The sequence below is a fragment of the Protopterus annectens genome, chromosome 13.part0 (genome assembly GCF_019279795.1).
Source record: "Protopterus annectens isolate FY-2018-M chromosome 13.part0, PAN1.0, whole genome shotgun sequence".
In the NCBI taxonomy this organism is placed as follows: domain Eukaryota; kingdom Metazoa; phylum Chordata; order Ceratodontiformes; family Protopteridae; genus Protopterus; species Protopterus annectens.
Window position 1 is genome coordinate 286,291,510 of NC_056747.1, and position 15,808 is coordinate 286,307,317.

A 15,808-nucleotide genomic window follows, 5' to 3' on the forward strand; every position below is an offset into this window, starting at 1 on the left:
TCCACCCTGTGAGGTAACTTGTGATGATTGTCCTTGGCTAAATGCAGAAGAGGGAACCAATGCTGTCACGGCCAAAAGGGAGTCATCAACAAGATTTTGGGAGAATTTGGAATAGGACTTTTGGAATGAGGGGAAGGGGAGTAAACACATAAATAAACATCCCCTTCCAAGAAAAAGAGAGGGCATCCATCTTCCAAACCAGAGGACCTGGGACTCTGGCACAAAAAAGAGGAAGTTGTCTGTTCAGAGGGGAGGCAAACAGATCTATTTGAGGAGTACCCCACTGGTGGACAATGTTCAGAAACACATCACTGTGAAACGTCTATTTGTGGGACTGAGTTAAGGACCTGCTCAGAGTATCTGCCACAATGTTTTGACCTGAGAGAATGTAAACTGCCTGAAGTGTCACTTGATACTGGACAGCAAGATCCCACACTAGATGAACCAACTGGCAAAGAAGCTAAGATCTTGTTCCCCCATTTGTTTACATACCACATCACTGTGGTATTGTCTGTAAACACCTTAAGAGGTCCTGGGAAGAAAAGAGGATAGAAAGCCTGAAGCCCCAGCTGAAAAGCTGTCATCTCTGATATTGATGTGCTCTTTCCGTTGAAAAGGGAACCACTACCCCTGCAACTTTAGAGACAAAAGCTGCTCCCCATCCCACATCCGAGGCATCTGTGACAAGCTCCTGAGAGGGACGAGGAGGATGAAAGGGGAATCCTTGGTTTCAAGACAACTGCTGAATCCACCAGTGAAGTTCCTTCTTTAGACTGGACGAAGAGGAACTACAAAGTCCAGGAGATGCGCATGTTGAAGTTAACCTGACTTCAGAAAACACAAAAACTTTCTCGTGTGCAGTTTGGCTAGAGGGAGCATAGGGATGGTGGATGCCATGAACCCCACAGCTCTCAGAAACTCCCTGACTGTGATACAGACCAGAGGAAGAAGAGTTTGAAAGCAGGGAATGAGGAGCAAGAACTTTGGAGGAAGCAGATATGGTACTGAGAAGGAGTCAGAAAAGACTGTTTGAAATTTATTATGAACCCCAGGCTTTAGAGAAGTGAAATGACAAAAATAAAGATTTTATAAGAGGATCTCTGGAAGGAATGCCTGAAATAAAGAGGTTGTCCAAGTAAGGAAATACTTGGATCCCCTGAATTCTGCAAAAAAAATCACAGGAGCTAGGCATTTGGTGAATACCCTTGGGATAGTAGAGTCTCCAAAGGGACAAAGCGGATAACTGAAAATGCCAGGAAGCAACAATATGTAAACACTTCCTGAAAAGGGAATGAATACGGACATGGAGGTAAACATCCTTGAGATACAGAGAAAGCCTGAAGAAGCAGCAAAGGGAACAAAGTCTGAAGGGATAACATTCAAAAGGAAAGAACCTTCAGAGAAGTATTCAGATGAGAAAAATCCAGAATGCAAGTGGCCTCTTTCCTGGGGACCAAAAACAAACATTCTGGAATAAAGTTCCTTCCCCCTTTGAGCAGCTGGAGCCTCTTGAATAGTTCCCACAGTCAAAAGATCCTGAAGCCCCTCTGGAAAATAGCTCAACAGTTCTTGAGGTGGCTGAGGAATGCCCATGAAGTGGGGAAGAGATTTCCAAACCACGACATACCTCTGGCAAATGATGCAAAGAACCCAAGAATCTTGCATTATGCTTAAACAGGCAGGAATAGACAAAGAATGATGAAGAGAAAGAGGAATGTGGCTGGGAAGAATCGGGATGTCTGACAACACCTGGTTTGTCAGGAAAGGAAGGCTTCTGAGCAGAAGTGGTCTGAGTACACTTCGATGGGGGGAACCTTCCTATCCCCTTCTTGCCTTTGACAGAGGACAAGACTGCCTTCTAACAAATGCTGGCTTAGCAGGATAGTTCCTCTGGAACTTGAGCACTGGTAAAATAAAAGTATGTTTCAGATCCTGAAACTCCTTGCCTTTCTTCTGCAGGGACTTAACAAATTAGCAGCAGCACCAAACAACATTTGTTGTCCAGAAGAGCATCCATCAACTTAGCCTTAATATCATCAGGCAGAGGTTGAAGCCATAGCCAGGAATATCTCCTTAAAGCAGATCCAGAAGCAGCAGCCAAAGAGCAAGCATCTATTGCAGCATAACTACATTTAACAGAATGGAAAACTACCCGAGAAGAAGCCCCTAAAAGAGACAAGGCAGAAGTCTTAACCTGAGAATCAGAAATAACCTGACAAGCCTGAGAAAGGAGAGCCTAAAAATATCTGTACATACGAGTCTGATAATTAACAGCCTGAAAGGCAAGGGTGGCTAACGTATACACTTTTTTACACACCCTTTCTATGATCCTGCTATCCTTATCAGAAGGAAGAAGCTCAGTTGAAGGGAGTAAATTAGAAGGCTTGTCACACACCACAGAGACAAAGTATCAGCAGACAGACACTTGTAAAGGAATTTGCAGTCATCAGGCACTTTATAAAAACAGTCAGGTTTCTTAGGAGCTGGGAGCTCAAAATCTGGGGCCTGAAAAGCATCCAGTAACACAGCCAAAACAGGAGGAACAGCAGAAGGTCTAAGAGACTCCATATGAAGGAGCTCACATCTCCTCTGCTCTTCACAGTCTTGGGAACAATCCCATTTAATTAACTCCATCATCCTGGCAATGGTATCCCCAAAAGAAATCTTCTCAAAAGTAGAACCAGGACTAGTAGACTCCTCTTCCTCAAAACCAGTCACCAGAAGGGAAGGAATCTGGGTAGACTAGGCCAAGGAATCCTCATCTGAATTCTCTTCTTCAGAGGAATCCTGATCTCTAGATCTCTTGAGAAGGGAAGATGGTCAAGGAGAAGCCACAACATATGCCCTGAAGTTTCAAGGCCATAAAAGAGAGTGTTAAAGAAGTCCCGAGTAAAATTCTGCAATTCACTTTGAGGGTCCTTGGGAGCAGAAAAAACATGTTTTGTCTTTTGCTTCTTTTTTAAGGGGGCATCCACCTTACGAAATGTAGAAGGCTATGACGTTGGCCTACACTCAATCATAGTCGGGACTTCTTCCCTCACCAGTACCTAAGGAACTACCCTAAGCCTTCCATTGATAATCAGCCATGGTTTCCAATGAACATCAGAAATGGATGTCTGCAAGGCCTCCAAGGACATGCGAGCAGCCAAATCCATGCTGGCCTCTGAAATGGTCATGGCAGAAGAATCCAACCCAGGAACCGTACGAACCTCCAAACTTTCATCAGCCTCAAGAGACATGTCCGATATAGGAGATGCAGCCAAAGAATCCGACCTAACTTTTCTTGGCCTTCTTTGAAGATGGCTGACCCTCAAGCCAGAAGTACACTTCATAGCATCTTTCGTTAAAACTTTTAAATGCTGGTTCTCTAGATAAATAGCAAGGGAAAAAAGATGACTGCGTAAGGTCTTCGGCACAAAAGCCTGAAAATATTGCAGGATGTATGACTGCGAGAAGCACCTAAACAAAACAAGCACGGCTCCTGACGGTCTTTATGGGAAATCTATCTCCTGCACTGGCATTTACCCTTTCTGGATGACATGAAACCCCACAACAACATAAAAGCAAAAAGATAATGAGCAAAAAACCTCAATGAGGCATGTATCTGAAAGGCTAGGTAGACCAGCAACGACTTGGGTGATCAGATCGATAAGAGATGGGCTGACATCACAGAAGTTCTGAGGATGGTACGTCTGGATGTCACCTTTATGCCCTATGCTACTTGAGGAGCATACGTGCGATATATGACCTTAAAGCAACCTAAAGGCTTTGGTATACTGGCCAGATGTTAGGCTACTCTTAGCAGAGGATCCCTAATGTAATGAATCCTGCAACAGTGAGGAAAGGACATTGTATGTTGATTAGTGGGAAGAAAGAAAAGTTTCTAATAACTGAAACAAATGTGAACATTATTTACCTAAAAGAAGAGTACAGAAGAAGTCTAGAAAGTAAAATTTAAAGCCTGTGTCTATGCACTGTTGTAACATAGTTAAACTAATTAACCTAGCTGTAAACTGAGAACACTGTGCTCTATGACTGGTTTAATTAGGGTAGAGTACAGTGGAATAATGACCTCATTGGACCTAGATGTCATGCCCTTACTTATAAGCTGTGCAACATTAAAGATTTCCTCACCACATGGCCACATGGTGATCAAAGGGAAGGCTACTGTCTACAAGAGTACCCAGATCCCTGACTACTGGGTCGATTCTTAGGGGTGTATTAACACAGTAATTAGATGGGATGGTTGACTTCCCAAACGGTACAATTATGCATTTCTTAGCAATAGATTTAAGACCAAGGTTTTGGCACTATTTGTTAGTCAGAGATAGGCCTCCTTGAAGACTGCTAGTGTCTGCAGGGGAGTCGATGCTAACCACCAGCTTGCAAACATCTACAAACTTAGCCATAAACCTTCAGTGTTTGCTTCCACTCCAGTAAAATAGATGCCAAAAGGGAGAGTGGGCCCAGTACCAAGCCCTGGGGCACTCTGCTACTGACTGGCCTCCTCATTGAGCTGGCCTCACCAGTTTTGACCTCCTAGGTCCTATTAGTGAGCCATTTGGTTACCAGGAGGTAATAAAAGAGTTTATATGCAATAAAGTAAGCTTGTCTACAAATGTCTGAGAAGGGTATTGTATCAAAAGCCTTGGCCAGGTCAAGGTAAGCTATGTGCACAGTCTTGCCCTCATCCACTACATTGGTAATGCTCTCAAAGAAGTTCATCAGATTTAATAAACAAGACCTTCCTTTAACAAAGCCAAACATTAATCGGTCCAGCTTTTGCAGGTTACCTATGACCTCATTTATCATGTCCATGATGATCCTTTCCATGGCCCTGCATATATAAGGCTGGTCAGACATATGGGCCTGTAGTTAACCGGATCAGTGGTTGGTCTTCCTTTATAAAGGGGAATGACTGTAGTCATCTTTCACTCCTTGGGCACAAAACCTGACTGTAAGCTCCAGCTGAAAAATGATTCAAGTGGACCACAGAGATCATGTTTCATGCTATTTAGTAAGGATCCTGGGATGTTATCAGGGCCCATCTACATAGTATTTTTGGCCTTGAAAAGTGCATTGAAGACCTACTCTTAGTAATGGTTGTGGGGTATTGTGATATGTGGTATTTCCTTTGTACTGTGGGAGAGATTTGAGCTGAACCTGTCAGCCAAAAGGATGGCAATGGCCTCTGGTTCAGTGTGGGTGATGCCATTTACAATAAGTTCTGAGCATTGTTGCACATTTCCCTTGAGGTTATGGACATAGCTGTAGAAAGCCTTGTGGTTAACTTGGTCAATTCTTTTTTCTTTTATTGTATAACCAGCTGACGTTGCAATTCCACTAGGGTGGCTTTTCTATTGAGCTTGTCTTATTCTTAATAGGAGTGGGCACAGCTCACTCTATAAAGCTATCAATATGGCTGTACAGGGATTTTGTAAATAACTCAGCATATGCTATAGTGTTCACTGGGTTTGAGAGTGCTTGGAATTTAGCCAAAGTGTCGCTTAGTAGAGAGGTTAGCTATGGGATAGTTCCTAAAAGTGTTTGGTTTTGTTGGGTCACCAGATTTAATTTTTACTTCAAGCAATACTGCCTTATGGTCACATCTGATGAGTGAAGACATGACTTTGGGTGAGGAACATTGCTGTCCCATGTTTGTGTGTACAAGGTCAAGGACGTTTGTACCCTTGGTAGGAGAATAGACCAACTGCTCCAGGATGTTGGTATTAATGTTTAGGAATCGCTGGGCTTGTGCCTTAGAAGTGGTGTAGGATTCCCAATCTAGAGAGGAATAGTTGAGGTCCACCATGAGGATCGTATTGGGTTGAACAATGAGGGACTCTAGTACACCGACATAGGTAGTATGGGTTTCCTGGGACATGGAGGGGGACCTAAAACTTGCAAGAATATGGTGCGAGACCCTGTTTATGGTGAGCTGCACATGTAAGAGTTCCACTGGGTCATACACTTTAACTAGTCTGGATGTGAGGTTGTTTGTAATATAGACAGAGACTCCTCCACCTTTAGTTCCCTCCTGTGCAGTTATTGGTCTAAAGGTGTGAAAGGCATTATAACCTTGCACTGCCAGGCTACTTCCATGACTTTCAACCATGCCTCCATTACTGCACAGATGTCTACACTCTTCAGGGAGAGGAAGGCTTGCTGAGAGTAGAGTTTCTTGTTAATACTTCTAGCATTGAGCAGTACCACCTTCAGATATTCCTTCAGAAGTTCAGTTAAGTCAGGAGATTTATCAGTTTGGCATTGCCTAAAAAACACTATGGGGGTGACATAGGTCTTTGCCAATATTCAAAAGCCTAGAGGGGATAGGTACAGACCATTACTGGCAAAGCAGCATGGTCTGTTAACCATGACCTTCCAGGCCATCAAATGTTATATCCCCTTGGAGTGACACCAGAAGCTAAGCCAATTGTTAAACTCAATTTTGTGTTGGTAATGTGGCATCATCCTTGAAGAAAGTAGTATGCTGCTCAGTGCTGGGCTCATACCTGTCTGAGACATAAGCAGCGAGCTCAATCATGCCTCGCTTCATATAGTGAAGGGAGGTATGTCCCAGGTCAATAACACCCACATGGACTATGACAGAGTCATACTGGTACCTGTGGTTCAATGATCTGACTGCCTGTGTGACTTGGATTATAGCCCCAGAAAGTGAGCTAACCACGACGTCCTCCTTACTCAGTCTGGTAAAGGGAACATCAATGTGCCTCACTAGGAAATTTGGTTATGCCCTGGTATGCCTTAAGGGCTTAGCAGTAGAGGCAATGGATACAGTGTTACTGCCTTTTCAATTTCTCCAAATATTTTAGGTTTCTAATTCCATGATGGGAATGGACCCCATTCCTAAGTTAAAGTATGATTAAAGTTCATGAAATTAGCATTGTTTCACTCTTTGATGTCAGCCAAAATTGCTCTTTAAAGCACCCACAATGTGCCCAGTAATAACTTCTTCTGTAATTCGTACAGAGTTGTGTGCATTGGTAGCATATCTAAATATGATTGTAGACTCTGTTTTATAAATCCCGTTGCTCCTACTACTATTGGAACTATCTGGGTATCTTTCTTCCACATTGCTCTCGTTTATAATTGCAAATCCTGATATTTTATAACTTTGTTTCTCTCTGTGTGCAGGACACTGTAGTCACTGGGTGTGGGGATTTCAGTGATTAATGCTACTTTTCTCTTCTTGGACCACTATATCCGTTTTTCTAACATCTATCTTTTGAACTGTTGGTAATGGATGATCCCATGTGATGTAGACTGCTTCATTTTATATGATGTTTTGTGGCTCATGTTTCCAATGTTTTTCAGCCACTTCAGTACCATAATGTTTGCATAACCTCCAGTGCAACAGTTTTGCCGCATTATTATGCCTTTCAGTATACAGTCCTTCTGACATTAGTATGTCACAGCCAGTAACAAGGTGTGTGACTGTTTCCAATTTGGTTTTACAAAACCTACACTTGTCCATTTCGCCCACATGTTCAATGGACTTTGTAAACCAGCATGTACATAGTCCACTATCTTGGGCCACCAATATTAACCTTTAATCTCTTGGTTTGAATTCACCTCTCCTTAACCATTTCTGCATTCATTCCTGATCAACATGAGGTTCTTCCAGAAGTTTTCTATATTTGCAACTATATTTATGCATTTTCAACATTTCTTGCCTTTTCATCTGGTCCTTCACCTTATATTCACTGTTTTGGGCACATTCAGTTGCTGCTTGATTTTTATCTACTTCTGGTTTGATTTCCATTCCTGCTTGAGTGGAACAGTGTTACTATGTGCAGCTGTGGGTGGTGTTTTATTATAGTGTTTATGTGGTGGCCGAGGACCCCTTTTTTTTTTATTTTGCTGTGCAGGAGGTCTTAGTGTTTTAGGAAGGTTAACTGTAAGTGCCTCAGCATAAGTAGTTTTATGTGCTGGGTCTTTACCCTGTGCAGTAGGCATGATGAAAGTGTCACTGACTATAGAATTAGTTTTGGTTATATGAGATAGTTTTTTTTAACGCTGGAGGCAAAACTATTTGCAACTCTCGCATACTTCATCTGTTTCATTAAGAATGCTACAATGCCTCAGAATACCCATCTCAACCAGACTGGTCACACAGAGTTGGGAAGTGCGAATCCATGGCTGCTGATCTACTAGGGAGGAATGAGGGAAATTTAAATATTGAGCAGGTCAATAACACAAGGAACTTTATGAGCAATGCTCAACTATGCACAAACCAGAGTTTAGCCAGTAAGGGTACTTTAAGGAAAAATTACATTCTGAGAGATCACCATCTACACAGACCACATAAGGGAATTACGCTGCAAGATACTGGCATCTAAACAGATCACTGCTAGGTCCTGCTAAGTGGAAAGCAGCAGTTCTACTGAAGGACTACAAAAAAAGTCAAAAGGTTCAGATATTCAACAGACAAACATTCAAATAATGTAGCTACGACAAACAATGTGAAAAACAAGTGTTGAAACAGTGGATATGATAATGTAAGTCTTAGCTTGCTTGTTGGTTACGAGCCAAACGTTATACAACTGCAATGATTAAATAGCAAAAATAAAGCCTTGTGTTGAACAGCACATTGTTCTTTCCTTTACACAGTACAAGGCCTGTTCTTTCCTTTACACAGTACAGAGCCACAGAATGACTAGGATCTCTTCTACTCTTACCAAAGTGAAAGCAAGCCAGCTCCAACTAAAGACTGTGAAAAAGGTCAAAAAGTGCAGATTTCAGCACAGAAACACTCAATTAATACAGCAAAAAAAGTGCTGAAACAATGGATACGGTGATGTAAGCCTATGCTTTTGCTGAGTTTAGCAGAAACAGCAACATCTTCTTCTGAAGAAGCATGGTCACCAAATGTCTCAGGCACAGAGATTCAAATTTTAAACAAGCTAGCCTTCCAGCCAATCAAATAAAAACACAATAAGACTTACACCAGCAATTCCCAGCTCAGAAGGGTGAAGGCTATCCTCAACTGCTATAACAGTATACACTACAAACCTTCTTTATGTAAAGTAACTGGTTTTGAGCTCAACTGTTTAAACCAGAACAAAGAAACTTAAAATAAAAGACACAATAAGCCTTCAACCAGCAATCCCCTAACTCAGAGAAGAGTAAGCTACCTCTCCTGCCATAAAAGTATAGACCACAAACCTTCCTAATGTAAGGAACTAGCTCAGAGCTCAAATACTTAAAGAGCCAAGAAGCTTACAATAACAGTTAAAATGTAATCAAGCTACCAACAAGTAGTAATAAATGCAGCAAATTAAGAATGTGCAGCAAAAAGATAAAGTAGGAATAAGCACAAATACAGTAAAAGCAGCTGAATAAACTGCATTTTTTAAATAACTGGGAATGAAGGGAACAGAAGACAATTTAAAATTGAAACTAAAGGAGGGGGTGCTTCCCAGTTGATCTCTCAGTGCTTAGTAGAATGAGCTGATGAGATGAGACTGGGAGGAGTGTCCAAAGTCAGATTTATAGCAGGAACAGGCAACTCAAAAGCCACCAAATTTAAAAGCACAACAGGAGTAGGCCGGGTGAGTAAAATCAAATGCAGACAGACAGCAGCAATACTTAGGCAGAGAACAGTAAGTCACATAGCACTACAGCTGAAGATGCCACAAAATACTTGCAGTTAACGGAGGAATGTTATTTCACTGCTCCTCACACTTATTAGCTGAATTTTATTCACTGCCTGCAAAATAACTTTTTTCTAACTGACCCTAGTCGAGACCTCTTAAAACTTCAAAAGGACAAAAACTCAAACAAAACAAAATGCAACATAAGAGTAAAGATAACAAAATGAAATCAAGAAAACCTGAAATAAATAACTCCAAACCAAAATCAAATGTAAACTTATTAGCAATACTTAGGCAGAGAACAGAAAGTATTTTTCTTCTACTGCAATCTCTTACTCACCTTTTTGAGCATTTACTACCCATATGTTGCTGTACTTACTGCTGTGACCTATGACATTTTCGTTGTAAATTATCCTACACTGTTTGAGAAAGTTTTTTGCTGATTTATCTGTATGTATATCGATTTGCGTTATATTTTTTTCAAGCTATGTATTTTGACGTATGTTTTACAATCAAATTGTATACTGTGATACACTATTGATCTCAATTGTTGTTATTTGTGGAGCTTTTCTGCATGAGCCTCCACTGAAAAAGGACCCGTGTCCAGCGGACTTTCCCGGTTATCAAATGTAAAATAAAGAAATAAAAAGTCCTGCAGCTCATTTAGCAGACAGGAAGTGCAGACATAGTGGAGTCAGATCTAGCTATGGTGCAGCTCATCATACATGCAGTAATCCAATACATGAAATACCGTAATGGCTCTGGAGTAGGCAGACACATTATGGCACTATACTAATACAGTAGATGTGACTTCCGCGGTGGTACAGCGGTTGCGTTGTTGCCTCACAGCAAGAGGTTCTCCCGTTCGATTCTCAGCTAGTGTGCGGGGAGTGCCTTCTGTGTGAAGTCTGCATGTCCTCCTCGCAGTCGAATGGCCTCCGAAAGACATGGGTGAATGGGCGTGCCTTCACTGAAGATTGAGGGTCGGGCTGGCAATTCGGCACCATAAAAATCTACTGCCAATCATTAGCGGACCGGAGTTCCGCTGTGGGGACCCTTAACCGGGAAAAGCAGAAAAGACAAAACAACAACAACTAATACAGTTGATGCAAGCAATGGAACAGCTGCCCAGGCTAGCAGACCATAGGTGCCATCAGAATATGGAATAAATCACATACAGCTTTAGCCACACACAAAAGCAGTATCATGTAGCAGCAACAATAGAGACAACATCCAGGCCAACATAAGTTAAAGAAAGAAGCTAAAGCCACTAAAGCCAGGGTGAACAAATGCTGACATCCACCACAATTTTTTTTAATCGCCTCAGGCCTCATTTATACTGGCCCCCCAGTACCCCACATCCCCGCCGGTCTATCAATATCCTCCTACCCCCCCCTGGATTTGCACTAGTCGTGGATCATAAGAGCATACTGTGAGCTCAGCTGTCTGAACTTCTGTCCAGTGAGTTTTTTTTTTTTTTTTTTTTTTTAAACTTTTATTTATTTATTTTTAACTTGTCTACCACTTTTCCTTTCCCTGCTCTCCCATATTCGCTGGTTGCACCCGTGGGCAACTCTGCTTTTTGGACCACACCTCCCCTTAGGAAGCATCATCAGCAAGTGCCCCCCAAGGATAGGCACACTTATCCCTCCCTGCCGCTCTCAGATACCACAGCTGCTAATTAAACCCAGGCCGGCTGGGCCACAGTGAGGACTTTATCCCTCTATGCCACCACAGTGGCAATCCACCTCAGATGCTGTGCATGCAGGGGGTGCACAGTCACAATGAAGCCTACCACCACCACAAAGGTAGGCAACCCAGGTGGAGGGAGGGAGGGCATAAGTGGTTGAACAGCAATAAAGCACAAAGGTACAACTGCAGTGACAAGAAAACCAGACAAAATGCCAGGATAGCAAGTTAAACAATCCAATGCGAAATGGCACATCAACATATAACATCCAGGGATGACAGAAGGAGTACTTGCGTGCAAGCAAATATGGTTGCAACACGTCAGAATGTAGGATGACATCCACATACAAAACACTGGCAGAATATCTCTGGCAAGGTGGCAGCAGCAGTAAAACACAGCAGACATGACATCAGGGCTAGTAACCAGTCATGTAGATGGAAAGTCTAAAGAAGGTGTCAGAGATGCCATGTGGAACTGCACAGGACAGACAAGGTATGTGGTAGCAGTAGCATGGTACAGTCAGGACAGCATCTTAAATAATGACTGATGGCAGCAAGAGTACACCTGCACAAAGAGCAACTTGGGGAAACACTGTGACAGCAGGGCATGGATACTCCACTGCTGGGGCATACAGAAGGACAAAAGCAGGACATGGTGTGGCCGTCACATATGCAAGTACTGTGCAATGGACCTGAGGTAATAACTCACTGGATAAGATGGCAACAAGCCAATGAACCCATTTGCGATGCTTGAGGTATGGGGGAAGCCACTGGGTCTATATTACATAACCAAATGAGCAAGATAGCTAACGCTCACATGAGCAAAAATGCCGGGAATCAAACTCCTTATTGTGGGGGGCTGCACCCCCACTTCCCCTGCTAACTATATATTCCAACTCCAAGGTTGCACTATGAGGAAAGGGCAAATATCCCACTCTTCACTGCACCCCGACCCCACAAACACCCTTTCGATTCCCGGTGTTTTGGCTCATGTGAGCATTTGCTAACTTGCTCTTTCAGTTATCTAATATAGACCCAAGCAACTCAGGATGGCCCATAACAGCCAGCCCATTCATTTATTCATACTTAACCTGCAGCAGCTCCTGTACGCCAACAATATAACTCCTTGGTGGTATAATGGTTAGCATAGCTGCCTTCCATGCAGTTGGCCTGGGTTTGATTCCTGGCCAGTGCAAGAAATTTGTACATTTATGCCTATGGCCATACCACCCTGAATGCACCCGATCTCATCTGATCTCAGGAGTTAAGCAAGGTTAGGCTTGGTTAGTACTTGGATGGGAGACTGCTAGGGAATATCAGGTGCTGTAGGCTATGACCATCACATTGCCACTGTGGTCAAAATCCTTCTATGTGGCACATCTCATTACTAAGGGTTTTGCATCCGGGGAGAAAGAGATCATCACCTCTCTCTACTCTTTCCTCATTAGGCCAATCATAGAGTATAATGCCCCATTTGGCATGTACCTCACTAGACACATGCAACAGCTGGAAAGGCCACAAAAGTACCTCATGAAGAGGATTTTAGGCCTTAAACACGTGTCCTACATGGACAGACTCAAAAAACTCCAGCTATCTCCTATAGTCTACTAAGAGGCAATCTCTGCTTGACTAACAAAGCCATGTCTGACCCAGCTCTGATAGAAATGCTACATCTAAAGAAATCAGAATCCCACCACACCACATGCTCCAGAGACCTCAACCTCATTACCTCAATCAACAGAACATGCTGGAGAGACAGGTTCATAACCCAGAGACAGCCCATGCTCTGGAGAAGACTTCCCATACATGTCAAGCAGAGCACCTCACTGGCCCTCTTCAACAGAAATCTTGATGAGTAGATGGGAAATAGAAAGTTCACCCCGGGTATCACTCCAGTGGCTCTACTTGATAGAGGCACTGGGAACTAATGTCAGGCATTACGATATCAGGGCACTTCTATGGGCTAGGCTTGTAAAGGGTCCAGGGCCATTAGTCTAGTACACACCTATGAACCTATGAACAGTGTGGGTGTCGCACATGTAGCACAGTTGTCTGTCCCACCCATTCACACTGTCTTGGGAAGAAGGGAAACTGAAGCTTTGGGTCAGCTCTGCCATAGACCAGAAGACAGCTAGAAATGGAGATGGGATGCAACACATTGGTAATATAGCACTGTGGGTGGGCATGGGCATAGATATCATTAAATCACTCCAAAAACAGTATAGTCTCCCATGCGTATCGCTCCCTCAAGACAGTGTACGCCTAGGATATCTCCCGGAAAATGCTAAGTCAATGCCAATGCCTCCTACATGTCCACCAGGAATAATGATTTTCACACATACCAGAACCAGAGATCCAGCTGCTGTATGCAATACCGCAAAATCTGTAGAAAATGAAAGAGGCAGCCCTAGTGCTGCATAATAAAGAAGACAGCACAAACAACATATCAGACTGCTGTTTCACAGTTCATGAGTACATACTATAATGCCGGGTAACCCCAACCCCTTCACAACGATAATGAAGTCCATGAATAGGCATCATATGTCAGCTGCACTTCGACATCAGGCTGTTCACCAGCTGTGTTATTTGTTACTGCCTCATGTCAATGTTCCCATGGATGGCGTACAGCTGCTGGCATGCAGTCACATGGGTGAGGAATATCCCATCCATCACCAAAAAGGAAATCTGCTCCAGGCAGCCCTGGTGCTCAACAGACGAAGCCTATTCTTATCCCCCTCCACCTCAATATGCCTTACCAGGAAAGGTCTGGCCTGAAGTGACGCATCCTCTGTGATGACATCTGTAAAGGTCATCATCAGTTAAGACATGACCAGATTTGTCCTGTCTGGTATGACATATGGGATGCTGGAATGCTCTCTTGCACTTAAAGATCTGCATCCGAAATCCCAGTCTCTTCAGAGCTACACAGTTAAGGCTCCTGTACATAGTAGAAGCAGAAACCTATAATTCAAAGTGGAAAGGAATGATGACGAAGCAGCGGGGAAGCTAAAGACAGATTGGGATTTTGGATGCATATCTTTAAGGAGAATAACAATAATCATAAAGAATATAATACTCAAAGTAGCAGAAAGTATTCCAAGAAGTAAGCCAACACAGGAATGGAAAAAGGAGATTTTATCGATATGGATGACTGCAATTACGGACTCAGACAATGGGCAAGAGGAGGCTGAAATTTACTGGAAAAAAATGAAAAAGGAACCAAGATATTGAGAGTACTAGAGAGAGAGAGTTAACAGAATGAGAAGACACCAAGAATTTATTTGAACTGCAGGTTAGAAATTGCCTTCGCCATCAAGGATTGATACAAGAGTATAGGCAGAGAGAAAGAAATGGGGTGGGGTCTTAAACGAAAGACCAGCACTGGTAGAGTTTTCAGTAGAATCTATAACAGAAGCGGCTGTTAAAACAGGAATAATTAGTAGAGTATACAAAATATTACATAACTATAGAAATCAATTGGAAGAGGTTTGAAAGGATTGGGAAGGAAGATGAGATAAGCAATTCACAAAGAAACAATGGGGGATATATGCATGTCTTCCAAATATAGAACAAAATTTAGAATATTCAGGATATTTGCATAGAAATGTTTACATACATATTTTTATACCTCAAACAGACTCATCAAAAGTTTTCCTCAGGTAGACAGCAAATGTTAGAGGTCTGATGGGGAAGAAAGAGGTAATTGGGAACATATTTTCTGGGAGTATGAGTTGGCAGACTTTAAAAATTCCATGCAGAATACTCTGTTGGAGATACTGGGTCAGCAAATTGGTGTAACTAGGGAAATGATTTTTGAACTGTGATACAGAATCGGAATTGCCTAGGCATAGTAAAGCCTTGCCAAGTCTAATTATGGTGGGTGCCAAAAAAAAAAAAAAGCAATTACTAGAAAATGGAAATTTAAGTCTAAACCACCTGCACCAGAAGTAGTGAATATAGTAACAGAGATAAAACAACTGAAATTGGGATATTTAAAGAAAGGGTAAGAAAAAATTACACCGGAAAAAATGTGACTTGTAGGAACAATATTTACAGGGAGGAATGAGGTTTAAAAGAAGGCAGGACTTGAATGAGCTATGTAACGTTTGACTGACAATGAATGACTGGGTAGATAAGTGATGTACAAGGTTTGCAACTAGGATTATGTCAATATGGTTTATGTTGTAAAATGCTTGCAGATGGGAATACGTCAATATGGTTTGTTTGCATTTATACTGTATGATTGCCTATATCATAAGTTATAATTTAATAAAGCTGTTTTTTGTTTAAAAAAAAGAACAGGTAGTGAGATCTTTAGAAAAGGGTAGGAGTAAATTACATCAAAAAATGGAAGTTGTGGAAACAATACATGCAGGAAAATGTTTTGAAGGAAGAATGAAGTTTAAGAAAAAGCAGAAACTGAATAAATTACAGGCAGTCCCCGGGTTACAGACATCTGAAATGTGGATAACCCATAGATATGAATGGGCTGCCGCAATGGAAAG

The 15,808-nt window shown here is 42.2% G+C and overlaps 1 protein-coding gene and 1 pseudogene across 4 annotated transcripts in view; one reads left to right on the forward strand and one right to left on the reverse strand.

Annotated features, from left to right (window-relative positions):
- FKBP8 (FKBP prolyl isomerase 8) overlaps positions 1–15,808 on the reverse strand; it is a 442,948-nt gene that overhangs the window by 227,370 nt on the left and 199,770 nt on the right. The window lies entirely within an intron of this gene.
- Positions 12,517–12,635, forward strand: LOC122788432 (annotated as a pseudogene).